Raw genomic sequence first — 17,416 nt, forward strand, 5'->3', positions numbered from 1 at the left:
TTCTGTTTAATTATATTTGAAATCTATAGTAACCCATAATCTAGCAACTATCCCTATAACATGGAAAAAAGTGAGAATCTGAAATTTTGCAGAAGTTTCAACATATGTATTCCATCTTAAGAGTTTTCAGTGATAGGCGCGCCTAGGTGTCTCAGTGGGTTAAAGCCTCTGCCTTCGGCTCAGGTCATGGTCTCAGGGTCCTGGAGTCGAGCCCCACATTGGGCTCTCTGCTCAGCGGGGAGCCTGCTTTCTCCTCTCTCTCTCTCTCTCTGCCTGCCTCTCTGACTACTTGTGATCTGTCAAATAAATAAATAAAAATCTTAAAAAAAAAAAAAAGAAAGAATTTTCAGTGATACCTGAAGCTTACAAATCCAAGACGGGGTCCAGGACCAAACCTAAGTACTATACCAAGACCAGAATCAAGAAGTTCGAGGGTATTGCAGTAGATGTTTTAGCTGAGAAGGCAAAAGACCAGAGCTTAAAGAATTACAAGAATCTTTAATAATGGTTCAGGCAAGGTCAAAATAGGCAAGGTTAAAATCTCTAATAATGGCTCTGGCAAGGTCAAAATAACCAAGCTGAGGTGGTATGAGGTCCTTGCAAGTATGTAGACATAACAACAGAAAATCTGGAAGGTTGCTGATACTTAAGCCTTCTGAGTGAAGAAGAATTTCACAATTAGAATGCTGCTAGGCCATAAGTATCCTGAAGTTTCTTACCTAACTGATTTCCAAGTCTCTGGAATAGAGTTCAGTCATGAGAATAAGAAGTAAGAACAAGCAATGGCCCAAGAGTTTGGTGGGTGGGCAAACTTCCAGCATAACTCAAGAAGTAGATCTATGGCAGAATTCTAGTTACATACACTGGACATGTGTGACGAATTTAGCTTTGGTAATCACCAAGTATCACTTTAACAGAATGGGACTCAAGAAGGAAGTGAGCTGGGTGCCTGGGTGGCTCAATTGGTTAAAAAACTGCCTTAGGCTCTTCAGCTCAGGTCTTAATGACTCCTGCATTAGGTTACCTGCTTAGCAGGGTGTCTGCTCCTCCCTCTGACCCTCCCCCTTCTCATGCTCTTTCTCATTTTCTCTCTCTCTCTCAAATAAATAAATAAAATTAAAAAAAAAAAAAAAAGAAGGAAGTTAGTTGTGATGTAGGATGGAGGTCAGGAGCCCAAGCCTGGGGGCTAGCTTCCTGTCAGTAGGGAGTATGCTTCTCCTTCTCTCTCTCCCTCTGCCCCTCCTCCCACTCATGCTCTTTCTCACTCTCTCAAATAATTAAATAAAATCTTAAAAAAAAAAAAAAAAAGAAAATTTAAGTCATGTATAATTCTAGCAGGGTCTGGGCATGGCAGATGATTATGATAATAATCATCATGACGATTAAAAAAGAAGAAAACAAACAGGTTTGAAAACACTGCAGAGCTGGGGGAAGGGAGGGTCTAGTCACAAAGGGGCATATGGAACTTTTGGAGGGGAATGGAACTGTTCCATAACCTGATCATACTGGTAGTTACAAGACTATATGCATTTATCAAAACTCCTAGACTCACACAGTAAAAAGGGTGAATTTTACTGTATGTTAATATCACCTCAATTAAGAAATTAATCTGTGAGAAAATATATGCATCATGATCCCAATTTTATAGAAAAAATGCTACATCTAAAAGTACTAATGGTAGTTACTTCCAGGAAGTATACTTATGGATTTACTGAAAGACATTCCAGTCAGAATCAGACACTTCAGTTGAAAGGTTATATATAATCAAGACTGTGATGGCCATAATAAGATCATGCAATTGCAGAAATTATGAGCAGAAAAATCACTAGAAACTCAAAGGAAATCAATTCAGTTGAGAGATGAAGACAGAATAGAAATAAAAAGCTGTAAATAGGTATACATGTTTGTAGGTATAAGAAGAAAAGTTACCATTCAGATTGTAGCCCATGAATATTTTTCTCCTTGAACTGGCTTTTAGGCAAAAGAAGTTGCTCATTACTAATAAAAGCCACTGAAAAATAGTAAAAGTAAATTAAAACAAAACAAAACAGGCTAGGACAGAATTCTTCGTCACACAAATAGAGCCCACCCTTCAGCTAATCAGTACTCTTTGGGATTAGCTGTCCAACTAATTATGATCTACCCAACTGCATTATCATCTATTCCCTATTTTTTTTTTTTTTCTTAATCTTATTTGGGCTATGGGGAAGCCTTATACAATGCTTTAGATAGAAGCCATCTTCTACAGCTTTCTTTTTCTCTGTCGAAAAAGATAATAGAGTAGCCCTTTCTTAACCACGTTTTACTTTCCATTGTTTGGGTTAACAGCGGTATGGGTTACAGTACCGCGCGGTTGCCTACATCATTCCCCTCATTTGCTTTCATCATGTAGGCACTTTATCATCTCCATCATCACAAGAAGGGTGAGTACAGTGCAAGATATTTTGAGAGAGAGACAGAGAGACAGAGACCATATTCACTTAACTTTTATTACAGCATATTATTTTAATTGTCCTATTTTATTAGCTACTGCTGTAATCTCTTGCTGTACCTAAATTACAAATGAACTTGATCAGGGGTACGTATAAATAGGAAAAACAAAGTAATATAGCGTTCAGCATAACCATGGTTTCAGGCATCCACTAAGAATCTTGTAACACATCTGATACGTATAAAGGGGGACCAATGCATGGTTAGTTGGACAAAATTTTTCTCTATGAACTCATAGGTGCTTCCAATGAGCACTATTTCCCTTTTTAAGAGCTCAGAAATTATACTTTTAGTAAACTGTTCTACTCACAATTTACAGCTTTGAGAACTCATCTACCTTTCTTGTTTATCATTTTTTTTTTCTCTTCTCTCCTGCCCCTTCCTTTTTAAATGGGGGCCGCTGTATCTACCCCTTGGATAATTCTTTGGGCAAAATTTCCACTTTCCACATTTACTAAAAAATTCCAGACAACTGTTCACAAACTTCACTTCCCAATTTTATCACCTTACAGAGGGATAACATTTGTGCATGCCAGGTTTGGAAGTAAGGAGCTGCTTTTTAACCATCCTTTCCCTAATGTGGATTCTAATTCCTTTTTAATGGTGTTTGTTTAGTACTTTTCAACCCAAAGATCATTCTTCTTGATTCAAAAAAAAAAAAAAAAAAGTCAAAATAGAAGCTAAATTGTTTCTGTCTTTCTTAGTCGCTGATTTAAGTCTCAAGCAGCAGATCTATCATTTCCGTGTTTTTTCTTCTTACTCTGAACATAAGGACATTTGTATTGAAATTACATTTGCCACATTCATACTGTATTTTTATATAGACTTCAAGTTCACAGAAGTGACATGGTTTGCCGGAGAGCCTTGAGAGAGATTAGGGCTAACCTCTCCCCTCAATAAGCTATTTTAGTGACCAGGATTGATTGTATTAAATATGATGATTTACATTTTCACTCTGTATTTACTTAAAAATGTAAATCAAGTAAAATTTCCATAAAGTGATTACAAATAAAATGAGTAAAATGAGTAGGTAATATATTTAAATTTCAAGTGTTGCATTACTTACAATTAAATATAATTTTTAAGTGTCCTAGATCTCTACTAACCAATATGGTAGCCAGGAGCCACATGTGGCTATTTAAATGTAAATTCCTTCAAAGAGAGCACATTAAAAAATTCAGGTCCACATTTCAAGTGCTCAGTAGCCACATGGGTTGGTTTAATTGTGTTGGACAGTACTGCACAGAATGTTTCCATCATCACAAGATGCTCTATTGGAAACCGCTAATCTAGATACATAAAATGTGACGTCTAATTGACTTTTTTCAAGTACAGTCTTCTTGTACAAAATTTCCACACATGCCAATCACTGATTTGCTATTATATTAACAGCAATGCATACATTGCATCTTGAATGAACTACCTGCAAATTATAATTAAATGTATTGATCTGTTCTCATATCAATTGATTTTTAAAAAGACAACTAATAAATGTAAATGTATCATGCTTCAGATCACAGGATCCAGTGATACTGGCTAGTCTGAATTCCCAAGATGTTTACTGCAAAGCCTACCCTGCTAGCATATCAGGGCAGTACATTTTAGTAGTATCTGGGCACCATTTACTATTATTCCTAAGAAAGCTATGGTAGTTAACCAGGAATGTCTATGTCTAATTTCAACTCCAAAGAAAAATATCATCCCAAGGATCAGGATGTAAAAAGACACTGTGCTGAAAATAGGTGTCCCAGCACTAATTCTTTTTCCATCTTCTAGTGTTTGTTCTCTAAGACAGTCCTGACAAGCACAAATAGAAACCACAGCTAAACCTCTCAGTAGCTGGCGACTTTTTTCTTTTCTGAGCCAGAAACTCTTTCTAATAGCTCTGGGAGAAATGTAAGAGAACTGGCTATAGTAATATTAATAAAATAATATGAAGAAGTTAAGACTCTAAAAAGAGATTTAGGGAAAACATGGTAGTATGTAAAAAGAGATTTAGGGAAAACATGGTAGTATATTGCACAGTGGCCTGCAGGTAAATGCTGAATAACTTAAATGTAAGGGTATGGAGAGTCCAAAGGGAAGAGGGAATAAGGAAAGAAAGAAGGAAGGGAGGGGGGGAACATGGGAGGAAATGAAAGATGGCAAAGTCACCCAACAATGTCGCAGGAGAGCTTTCAAGTTCACAAAGAAACCTAGTTAGACGTATAAATGAATAAGCAATTTGTAAGTAATAATATAAATCATGGTAAAGCATATTGCCTAAGATTTGACTCATATTCTATAAATATGTATACATGTTTATAGTAATCTTGATTCCCAGCCTAAATAAATAAATAAAGGGAACTAAAGAGAAGATTCCAGCTCAGAAAGGTAACCAATGAATAGAATACAAGTATGGCCAAATAGTATAATAAATATGCTGGAAATAAGGGCTAGCAATGATTGACAATCTATACATTAAAGAGAAAAGTATAGTTGTTCACAAAATCAGAGCTCTTACCAAAAGTCAATTATCGAAGGCCAAATATAAATACATGATGGAAACAGAAAGCAAGTTTAAAATACTGAAAGCAGAGAAAGAAAATCTATCTTGTCTGTGTTTTAAGACACATTCAGACTGTTGAAATCATCAAGAAACATCTTTTTTTTTTCTTAAAGATTTTATTTATTTATTTGTCAGAGAGAGTGAGCACAGGCAAAGAGGCAGGCAGAGGCAGAGGGAGAAGCAGGCTCCCTGCTGAGCAAGGAGCCCGACGTGGGACTCGATCCCCGACGTGGGACTCGATCCCCGGATGCTGGGATCATGACCTGAGCCGAAAGCAGCTGCTTAACCAACTGAGCCACCCAGGCGTCCCATCAAGAAACATCTTTAAAACTCAAAGACAAGTGTAACTATATTTCAGCATTTGTAGGGAATCAATGCAATGGTGGCCAGGCTATCAGACCATTAATAAAAATAAAGCACAAGAGGAGAATTTTTTGTTGTTTTGTTTTCTAGCTTTCCCCCTCTCTCCCTATATCCAACACAACATGAATCAGAAGATATTCCCATAAATTGCTGCAGCTTATTAAGATAGACTCAAGGAAGGAGGGGTGATGAAGGTTGGGGTAGAGGAACGCAAATCAAAATCTCCAGGGTAGGAAGTAATTCCCACCTTTCACCCTCCCCCAGTTTCCTCCCATCAAGATTCCAGACCTATAATAAAGCCATTTTCTTATCTCTCTGATACAGTTTTTGACTACCACCAAAGCTATTTCATATGTACAAATCATTTGCTTTCTTTTCATTTATGAGAGAACTCCAGAAGGAGAACAAGAAAGAAGGAAATAATGCTTAACAATTAATGTAGATAACTGGTGTTGTTTTTCATAGCAAATGAAAATCATCCAGTCCAAACTTCTTACTTAAAAAAATAAAAAAATACAGAAGACAAAAAAGATTCTGTGATTTTTTTTCAAGATTATATCATTAGTTTATGCAAAACTAAGCCCCATTGACATGTGTCCTGTCCAAATTCTTACCTCTACTCTAGGTACCGACCAGATACCCTGGTTTCACAGATAACACATTTGTATTGTATGAGATGACAGGAAGAAAAAGCAACTATGCATTTACTTTAAAACACAGAAGCTTGGGAATTACAGTCCAGTTAGGTTAACTCCTGGGCAATTCATATTTTAAATTATTTTATAAGCTCCAGAAAACAAGTCTTTAAGTAATGGCTTATGGAGATTTATAGTAGATAAATCTGACTAAATGAATCTAACTCACTTAAGATAAATAATCTCACAAATTCCTCGAGAGCCATGACTCTTCCTTAATCTTACTTGGATGTCGAGGGCCTGACACAGTACTTGGCACACAGCAGGAGCTCAATCAATATTTAATGAATAAATAAAAGGGATCCTCATTACTAAACTGTTAAAATGTGGCAAACAACAAAAAACAGCCACACACATACTTAGAGATTTGTGGCAAAATCATTTGAAAGACCCAAATGGCTGCTTGCAATTGTTGAAATGGAGACTTCTAGCTGGTGGTGTTTGTTTTCATTAAATTCTAGAGTTGAGTGAAGACTTGAAAACTGCTTATTTAGAAATCCAAAATTACATTAAAATATTGGGAATAATGTGAATTAAGTAAAACTCAAAGACAAAATGCCCGTACCAGATGTAAAAAAAAAAAAAAAGATGGCTTCTGCTCTTGACTCTATAATTATTTGCCAATTTAACCTTCTTTCCATTTTTTTACTTGTAATATGAGGAGGACCTGGCAAACTGTTCTCAGGGGTGTGCATTTTAATACACAAAGGATATAGCTAGTTGCCAAAGATGACCCCCTCCCCAGTAGTTCCTCCTCTTCCTGCACATGCTAAGTGCTCCTCCGTCAAGAGGTGGAGTCTATTCTCCATCCTTTTGGACTGCACTAGCCTCCTGACTTGCCTTGGCTAACAAAAAGTAATGGAAGTGCCACTAGTTCTGGGAAATGCATTATTTCCTTTTTTCTCTGCAGAGGATTGGCTACTTTTGCCTTTGCTCTGGGTAGCCAGTTGCCACGCTGAGTGGAAATTCTGGCTCCATGGGGAACAGTAGGGAGGAGATACACTGGGGGAGACAGATGTCACATAGGAGCATGAAGAAGTCAGGTTATGTGGCTTAAGCTTTCTTGGAAGTTGAAGCCTAGCCCCACCACCAGACAAAGCCAGCCAGCTTGCATGAGTGACCCGAGCCTTTACCCAGTAGAGGATCCACTTACGCAACATTTCCCACTCCTCCCTTCTCTAACCTACAGAATCATGAGAAATACATTATGATGGCTTTTGCAACTAAGTTTAGTGTGATTCACTACAAAGCAATAGCTAACTCAAACAGTTAGTGTATTTGAACCTCTGGAAAAATGAACTAATTTAGAAAAATACCAGAAATTTTCTGAAAGTGAAAATAAGTCCAAAAATCAAGATGAAGAATCATGGTCAAGCAACTGTAACCAATTGGACATGCTTTGAAATGTGGTAAAAATACCACTACAGTACTTGGATTTTTAAATAACTTAACTTCTATTGAAAAAAAATTAGACAGGGGATGTGTCTAAGATTTTCCCTCCCTGCTTGGAAACTCACGTCAGATGATATTTGCATGAGGAAATTAGTCCTATGGACATACTCAAGATTATGCAAATTCTTACAATGGTAATTAAAAAAAGAATACTTAAATACAAGTGGTAAGCTTACCCACATCAATTCCAATTTTTATATATAAAACCGTACTTATTTCATTACTGTATCATCAACAACACATTCCCTCTCTTGGCCACATGTCACAGAGGAACAAGGTAAACGAGATAGGCATTTTAGTTTAGATCGTTTTGCCATTCAGTTGAAGTTGGAGAGATGACCATTTAAGTTTTGTTTTGTATCTATTTTCCCTTTATTTAAATGCTTTTTAGCACTGTCGTTACTACTTCCCTTATTTTTAAAAGGTTAATTTTTGTTCCTCAATATATTTGGAAATAGAGATCAGAATTCACCTGCCTTGTGAAATTGTTATTGTAATAATAAATGAGAAGACATTTTTAATATAATTTGATCTAATGCTATATGAAACAGGCTAAAAGTTCAGATTTTTTAAAACTACATATATTTTTTAGGAATATGAGTAGCACTTCTCCCCCCCCAATGCGATTTTTCTATGTAAGTGAAGCTTTCTTTTGTAAGAAAGATCTGATGAGAGAAAGAAATTGAGAAGAAGCATGGTATTCATTAAAGGAACTTATCCCTTTGTTTTAATCAGGAAGATAAATCATTTGTTTACTTTTGGAAAAGTACAAACTTGTAAAGCCATTTTTTGGCATATAGAACAGGAAGATTATAGGGGGTCTTTATTCTAGATATTTAAATTTAAAAATTATAAATTCATAAAACTTTATGGACATATTTTATGTAAACATTTTCCATAAAATTTATATAAATCAACAAATTTTAAAAAGTAGAGAACTTTACCTTTAAAGGAATATTGTGGTTAAATTTTAGAGAAATGAATATTCCTTTTTCAAAAATGAAGTTTATCCACATCTAAGTTATGCTTTTAAAGTATTTAATGCCTCATGTTAACTTCCTTAAAGCCAATCACAATGATATGGAAGATCATATGTTATCAAAATTCTTAGAGGTAGAATATTTAAATAGAAAAGTTGTTAAATGTTCACTGAAGATCTTCAATGTGGTAGGCCCAAGTGACTCACTTTTTATACTTTCTTTTTTTAATCTCACAATAGCTTAGGGGTAAATACTATCCCCACCAACTTGAAAGAAAGAAAACTAAAATTGAAAGTTTTGTGGTAAAATACCCAAGATAAAAAGCTGATTAAGTGTCCAGAATTAAGTTTTCAACAAAAGTCAGCTTAATCATAGCACCCACGGTTTTCTCATTGTTTCACAGTACTTAGGGATAATGTTTGAAAAGCTGCAGATTTTATTACTTTGCATGGCTTCCTAGCACGCCCTTCAAACCTCTTTGTAATCTGGCATCAACCCACCTGACTCTGTAAGAGTTCTAGAGAGTAAAATGATAGAGACACAATCAGTGTATTATTGGAGGAAATGGCATAAATTTTGGGGTAAGGATGAGAGTGAGGACAGGGTCTTTGAGAGGAAGTTAATCTGAACCCTGTGGATTGAAGGACGAGGAGGATTAGGTAGGTGGTGCAGCAGACCATGTGCAGAGCACAAAACCACATGGAGGATGAAAGAAATTATATTTCCAGAATTTGCAAATATAAAATTTAAAGAAGCATGGGGCGTGGCATGGAGAGACAAGCCAATATGGTCTTATGTGATGAAAACAAGGCTGCATTTATCAATCAACAATGGGAAACTATTAGGGAGTTTTTAAGAGAAAGAGTTGTAGGATCATATTTATTTTACATAAATTACCCTGAAGCTGTATGAAAAATGACTTGTGGGTAAGGAGAGGAGGTTGGTAGCAAGAGTGAGGACAAGGACACAGTCAACTTTGAGGGTGACAGCTGGTCAAAAGATGTACCTTAACTACTACTATGGTAAGTTGGGGAGTGTAGAGAGGAGGGTAACAGAGCTTGTCTACATGGTACCTTGCCCAGAGTCCAAAAGGTGCTTCCTCCATGAGACGCTTTACTTTTTCTTTTGGGAAACTGTCAAAATGTACTGATTCTTTTAAATGTACAAAGATACTTTACCGACAGTGCCTGAAGAATCATTTATAAATCATATTTGCACTCCCTCGGGCACTTACACTCCTCTGTCCTTGCACAATGCCATGAAGGCAGATGGTTCTCAATGTGGTTAGGAGGAAAACAGTGTTTATGACTGGTAATTAGAGAAAGTGAAGTGGAAGGGTGACAAGCATTGACTCAATTTGTTGATTGGATGTTATTCCCTAAGTTGAGCTATAGACTCCAGAAAAACAGCTTGGGGCTGGGGTGAGATTTTTAATAAATTCAGTGTGTGGCTTGTGAAGCTTAAAAATTCCTAGAAATATCTTAAAGAAATGTTTACTAGACATTGGATATACACATTTGAAACTCAGGAAAGGTCAGAGTAAGGCAAGAGTTATAACGGTGAGATAACCCAGAAATAGATCATGGAAAGAGAAGAATAGCAGGAGGAAGTTGTATTACGAAAACCATTAATGTAAAAGGCCAATAAGTGAAGAGATTCCCACAAAGAGATGAAAAATAGTCCACAGAGGCAGAATGAGAATCAGGGACAAATGCTGTCGAAGAAAGCAAGGGGCAAGTTACTATCCAGGTGTCAATGAACTAAGAAAGGTCAGCAAGCCAAAAACCAGAAAACCAAAACCCAAAAAACAAACCAACCAACACACAAAAAAAACCCAGCAATGGAAAGGAACTTCATTGCTCCAATTTAAATCCTTCATCTGACAGAGGTCTTGCACCCAAAAGGTTCTCAATGTTTGCTGAAGGAATGTATGAAGAAACTCTGTTTTATATCATTTTGCTTTTGAAGAGGAGGCCAAACGATGGAGTAGAAAGGAGTGAGGGAGGAAAAACATGTATTTCCTAAATGCCTACAAGGTACCAGATTCTGTGCCAGAAGCCCTCATAAGCTGCCACTAAAAATGACATAATATCCACAGAGTGCTGATAGTAAACAAAACAATCTGAGAACTTAAATGGAACTTAACTACTCAGTCAATGACTGAACAATATTTAAAGCAAAGGTTCCTGGTGCTCTCCCAGCTCTGTCACTTACCAGCTCCTGAAAAAATGGAAATTTCTTAATTTATATAAAATTTACAAGGACTTGGAAGAGATACCTCCAACACCTTTGCATATTCCAAGTTACCGCTTCTTTTGAATTGGTCATAGTTAACAGCCCTGATGTGTACTTTCGCTTGGCCAGACTTCAAATTCTCCAAGTAAATCTGGACTTTGTTTTCTTCTTCTGGAATCATTTCAGAGAGTTCTGAAGACCACAGAAGCTCAATATTTATTTTTAATAAATGGGAAAGCATTTCTTAAAGCAATTTGTTTATTAAACACTTTAATCAGCCCAAGAACTATTATAAGAGAAGACAGTTAACGTAAGTCACTTAGATTTGCAAAGAAGGAAAAGGCTTTTAAAACCTTACAAGAGAGTTATCAGACAACTAGCATGCCTACTACCATCTGTGATGAAGAAGTAGAAAACCAAAAAAAAAAAAAAAAAGAGGAATTTGTTAAGAATTACTTTTAAAAGTTCTTCATATTCAGATCAGCAAAATGACACATATCACAGAGTACTTAAATATCATAATGTACCCCTTTGCCTTCAACTACACCTTTCAGAAATTTGAGAGGGGTAAAATGCCTTCATTGTGAAGCACTAGAAGGATTTACCTGATCACCTTAAAGAGACACTGCTACAGATTTGAAAGTAATCTTTACATTTCTACAGAAGTCACTGGAACAGATCACGCTCATTTATCAATTTTAAAGTCTTTGGTAAAGTAACATGAGATATAAAATGTCTTTTATAAAGCATACCAATGTAACTTCCTTTTGTGACAGAGATGGTATTTACAAATATCCTAGAGTCAGATGCGAGTCAGCTCTTTTTATTACATTTGATCTGATTGTCTTGCTAATAGGATTTTTTTAAAAAGTGGCACATGGTTCATACAACATGTCACTGGTTGAATTAGTGGCTTGCTGTTAATCTGAAGAGTTTTACAGAGTAGTATCTGAAAGGAGAAGTTCAATTCATATACTGTCAATACACATTTAAGGAAAAAATAGAAAACAAGAAATATATCACAAAGTCTAATTGCCAGAAAGAAACAAAAATGATCTGATTTGTATGTAAAAATGACAATGTGGTATGATCATTGTAAATATGGAGAGAATACTGGATACCAATACTAAAAAGTGTCCCATTTACTATGATTTGTAATAGTCCCATCTACTATGATTTGTGCCTTTACGAGGCACAACAGTTGCCCAAGAACTTTATTTGGATAAAGGATCACTGAAATAAAATCTAAAATTTAGACTATCAAGAGACCAGAGATGAGTGAAGTTGCTATGGGATTAGAAAGCAAAGGAAAAAAAAACAAGGCTTAGGGAATTCAGATTTTAGTCTATAGAAGAGAAATATGGGGGTTGAATGTTAGTAATTACACTATAATGTATTGTTCTTCATTTAAAAAATCATGCATGACCTAACTATAACATTATAAATCAATGGCAAATATACAGCCAAAATTAAGGTTAATAATTTAACAAAGCAGGAATTTGTTTTCCTAAAGAAAAGATGCAGCATTAGTTCAGACAATGACTGTCTTCTAATCATAAGACTTATATAATAAACCATTTAATGTTGTCACTGGATTTTGTACAGATATTTTCTATCCAAACTGAACTCTTGCTTGCCCCCAGAACAGAACATACCTTTCATGCTTCCATTTTGCTCATGCTCATCCTTCACTCACAGCTTAAATGTCATTTTCTCAATTTAAAAGATGTCCTCTGCATTCCTTTCTTATAACACTTTATTATTTTTCTTTAGAGAATTTATTGCAACTTGTAATTACCTACCATTTCTATTTATGTATAAACCACTATTATAAGCCAAATATTGTATTAGGTACATGATGCAGTTTTTTTCTTTGCTCTGTTATAAGTAGAAAGAAAACAATCAAGGTATGTATTTTAAGTCCTACATGCCATGGCTGAATACAATGAATGAATGGATGAACGAACAAATGAGTGAAGGACAAATGAGAAGGAAGAACTTCTTTTCTTGGTGAAAAGAATAAGAACAAGGTACAAACAATGTAATGGATATATATTGCAGGGAGTACTGGGGATTTTATATTTGTTTAATTCCCCCCTTCCATGTGGAGTAGATGGCATGATCATTTGAAGATCAGAGAGATTAAGTCACTAGATGAAGGCCAACAGCTGATAATTCATGAAGGTAAAATTAAAAACCCAAATCTGTCCACATTAAAGGCGATATAATTGCTATCTTACTAAATTTCTAGGTTTACAGTTTCATGAAAATATACATGTGTCAAAATAGTCATTCCAAAATTTGCTACTTCCCTGACAGCACAGTATCTCTTAATAGGGCAAACAGTAAAGTGTCTCCCAGGTTCTGCTGGGAAAACAGGTAATTTGTGGTTATTAATATTTTCTATTTTTATTGAACCTCAAATTTTAGTTACATGTAAAAAAATAAATCCATTAGTTGATGGCTATAGACAAATTTTAAGATCTTTTAGTAGATAATATTTTAAAGAACCTAAAAATAAAATATTGTGCTTTAGGAGTGAACTTCTTTCATTTAAAAAATAACTTAAGCATTGATGAAAGACATTGAAGACGACACAAACAAATGGACAAATATTCTATGCTCATGGATTGGAAGAACAGATACTATTAAAATGTCCATATATTCAAAGAAATCTACAGATCTGACACAACAATCCCTATCAAAATACCAACAGTGTTTTTCGTAGAACTAGAACAAATAATCCTAAAATTTGTAAGGGACCACAAAAGACTCCGCATAGCCAAGCAATCTCGAAAAAGGAAAACAAAGGTGGAGGTATCCAGGTTTCAAGTTATATTACAAAGCTATAGTAATCAAAACGGTATGGTACTGGCACAAAAATGGACACTTACATCAATGGAACAGGACAGAAAGCCCAGAAACAAATCCCGGATTATATGGTCAATTTACCATAAAGGAAGCAAGATTATACAATAAGAAAGATAGTCTTTTTAACAATCAATGTAGGGAAAACTGGACAGCTACATCCAAAAGAATAAAACCGTATCACCTTCTTACACCACACACAAAAATAAACTCAAGTGGGTTAAGTATCTACTTCAGCTCAGGTCATGATCTCAGGGTCCTAGGATCGAGCCCCACATAAGGCTCCCTGCTCAGCGGGAGTCTGCTTCTCCCCTTTCCTTCCCTTGTGCTTGCTCTCTCTTTTCCCTGCATCAAGTAAATAAATAAAATCTTTTTAAAATTAAGATCAATAAACTCAAAATGTATCAAAGACCTAAATGTGAGAACCGAAGCCATAAAAATCCTAAAAGAGAGCACAGGCAGTAATTGTTCTGACACTGGCTATAGCAACATTTTTCTAGATATGTTTCCTGAGGCAAGGGAAATAAAAGCAAAAATAAACTATTGGGACTTTATCAAAATAAAAAGCTTCTGAAAATCAAAGAAAACAATTAATAAAACTAAAAGACAACCTACTGAATGAGAGAAGATACTTGCAAATGACAGATTCAATAAAGGGTTAGTATCCAAAATATATAAAGAACTTATAAAACTCAACACTCCAAAAACAAATAATCCAATTAAACATGGGCAGAAGACATGAACAGACATTTTTCCAAAGAAGACATCCAGATGGCCAACAAACACATGAAAAGATGCTCAACATCACTCATCACTCATCATCAGGGAAATGCAAATCAAAACTATAAGGAGGTTATCATCTCACTCCTGTAGAATGGCTAAAATCAACAACACAGGAAAGAACAAGTGTTGGCAAGGATGGGGAGAAAGAAGAAGCCCTCTTGCAATAATGGTGGGAATGGAAGCTGGTGCAGTCACTGTGGAAGACAATATGGAGATTCTTCAAAAATTAGAAATAGAACTATCCTACAATCCAGTAATCACACTACTGGGTATTTACCCGAAGAATACAAAAACACTAATCTGAAAGGATATTTGCACCCCTCTGCTTAGTGCAGCATTAAAATAGTCAAATTATGGGAAGCAGACCAAGTGTCCACTGATAGATGAATGGATAAAGAAGATGTGAGATATATATATTACTCAGCCATAAAAAAGAATGAAGTCTTGCCATTTGCAGTGACATGGATAGAACTAGAGTACACTATGCCAAATGAAATAAGTCAGAGAAAGACAAATATGATTTCACTCATATGTGGAACTTAAGAAACAAAGCAAATGGAAAAGGAAAAAAAGAGACTGACAAAGAAACAGACTCTTAACTACAGAGAACAAACTGATGGTTACCAGAGCGGAGGTAGGTGGAGGGATGAGTGAAATAGCCCAAGAAGAGTAAGAATACACTTATCATGATGAACACTGAGTTATGTATAGAATTGCTGAATCCCTCTATTGTACACCTAAAATATACTGTGCACCTGAAATGTAACATTGTATATGAAATATATTGGAATTAAAATTTAAAAATTAATTAAATAATAAAAACAACTTTGTTTACCTTAAAATGATACTTATTTTTTAAAGTGAATACCTAACTTGTATTTTAAATGAACCAAGACATCAATAAAAAAAGTTTCAAAAAGTCATAAATATACATTTGTATTATTTAATCTGAGTCCTGAGTACATGTTCTTTGTTAAACTGTGTATTCCCCATGTACCTTGAGGGATTTCACTGTGTTTAAGATGAGCAACAGTTTTATTTTTTTACCTTTTTATTGTTTTTTAAAGATTGTATTTATTTGACAGAGAGAGACGCAGTGAGAAAGGGAACACAAGCAGGGGTAGTGGGAGAGGGAGAAGCAGGTTTCCCACTGAGCAGGGAGCCTGATATTGGGCTCGATCCCAGGACCCTGGGATCATGACCTGAGCTGAAGGCAGAGGCTTAACAACTGAGCCACCCAGGCGCCCCAACAGTTTTTTTCTAATTATAAAGGATTTTCTTAGCTTTTTAAATCCATGTAAAACTGTTCCCAAACACATTACTTAACTGATGTGCATCACAGAAAATATCTTGTCTTAGAAACACTTCAAACGAGACAAATTCCACAGGAGACAGGGCCACGGACTAACACTCTACCGCAAGATGACCTCTTGACCAAAACTTTTCTGAATTGCATCACCAAAGACCCCTGACACCTGTCATTTTCAGAGATTAATAACAAATTTCTGAAGCATACTGCAATGCTGCTTGAACAGAAATAGGACAAATTTGACCCTTCTCTCTCTCAAGATCTGCATTTTATTTTTTTTTTCTAGTATTTTATCTTTTTTTTTTTAATGATCAGTCAGCCAACATATAGTACATCATTAGTCTTTGATGTAGTGTTCAGCAATTCACAAGTTGTATATAACACCCAGTGCTCATTACAACACGTGTCCTCTTCAATACCTATCACCCGGCGACCCCATCCTCCCTCCCCCTCCCTTCTGCAACCCTGTTTGTTTCCCAGAGTCCACAGTCTCTCAAAGTGTATCTGCCTCTCTACTTTCTTCCCATTCAGTTTTCCCTTCCTTCCCCTGTGGTCCTCTGTCCTCCTTATATTCCACATAGGAGTGAAACCATACAATAATTGTCTTCCTCTGCTTGACAAGATCTGTATTTTAATTCTGACCTGCTCTTATTTGTTTTAAAAGCCAGAAGATGCTTGGTACTAAGGTTGTGGACCTGCTTAAGTTCATCATTTTCATATCCTATCTCCAACACAACTGCAGTTTTCTTGTGTGTCTAAGGAACCAATCCTCTACATCAGGTACCTCATGGCTTCCCTAAGTAAGCCAATTCCACTGTAATGTTTTAAAGAAAACAGCACACTCAGAGAGGTCATCTAAGTGTATCAAAAATCTGCTGTAGTCGCAGCAACCTAATAGATGGGTTTCAAAGCTAATGCCTGCTTACAAAGTTTATTGATATGTGCAAATGAGTAATTTAATGCAAATCTGAATATTCACCATTACCTAAAAATCTAACATCTCTGGGATCAAGTAAAATTGACATATTTAATTTCATGTTAATTTGCAATTCAACACATAAACATATACCTGATGTTGTTCATGTATATGAACTATATATGGCTATAAAATGAATTGTATCTTGAATAAACAAGGGGACCTTCTTAATAGAAAATAAGGACAGGGGTGCCTGGCTGACTCAGTGGGTTGGGCGTCTGCCTTCGGCTTGGGTCGTAGTCTCGGGGTCCTGGGATTGAGCCCCGCATCAGACTCTCTGCTCGGCAGGGAGTCAGCTTCCCCTCTCTCTCTGCCTGTTTCTCTACCTGCTTGTGATCTCTTTCTCTCTCTCAAATAAATAAATAAAAGTCTTTTTAGGCTCCCACCGAGCAGAGAGCCCAACATGGGGCTCAATCCCAGGACCCTGAGATCATGACCTGAGCCGAAAGCAGAGGCTTAACCCACTGAGCCACCCAGGCACCACTAAAAAGTTTTTAAAAAAGAAAATGACATTAATGTGGATTTATTTGTGAGGTAAAGATTTTTGCGGGGCAACATGAAAAGTTAATTATTTCAGTTTACCTAGACTTACTGGTATCAGACAATGGAATACCGGTAGATGTATATGGCAATTTGAAAGGAATACAGTAATACTGAATACAGACAGAGTCATATGGGTTGAGATTACAAGCAATTAAACTTTGGGAGCTGAAGTGA

The 17,416-nt window shown here is 36.0% G+C and overlaps 1 protein-coding gene across 40 annotated transcripts in view; it reads right to left on the bottom strand.

The window, feature by feature from the left end:
• Positions 1-17,416, bottom strand: part of FOXP2 (forkhead box P2) — a 547,754-nt gene that overhangs the window by 213,936 nt on the left and 316,402 nt on the right. The window lies entirely within an intron of this gene.

Source organism: Mustela nivalis, assembly GCF_964662115.1.
Source record: "Mustela nivalis genome assembly, chromosome: 12".
Lineage (NCBI taxonomy): Eukaryota > Metazoa > Chordata > Mammalia > Carnivora > Mustelidae > Mustela > Mustela nivalis.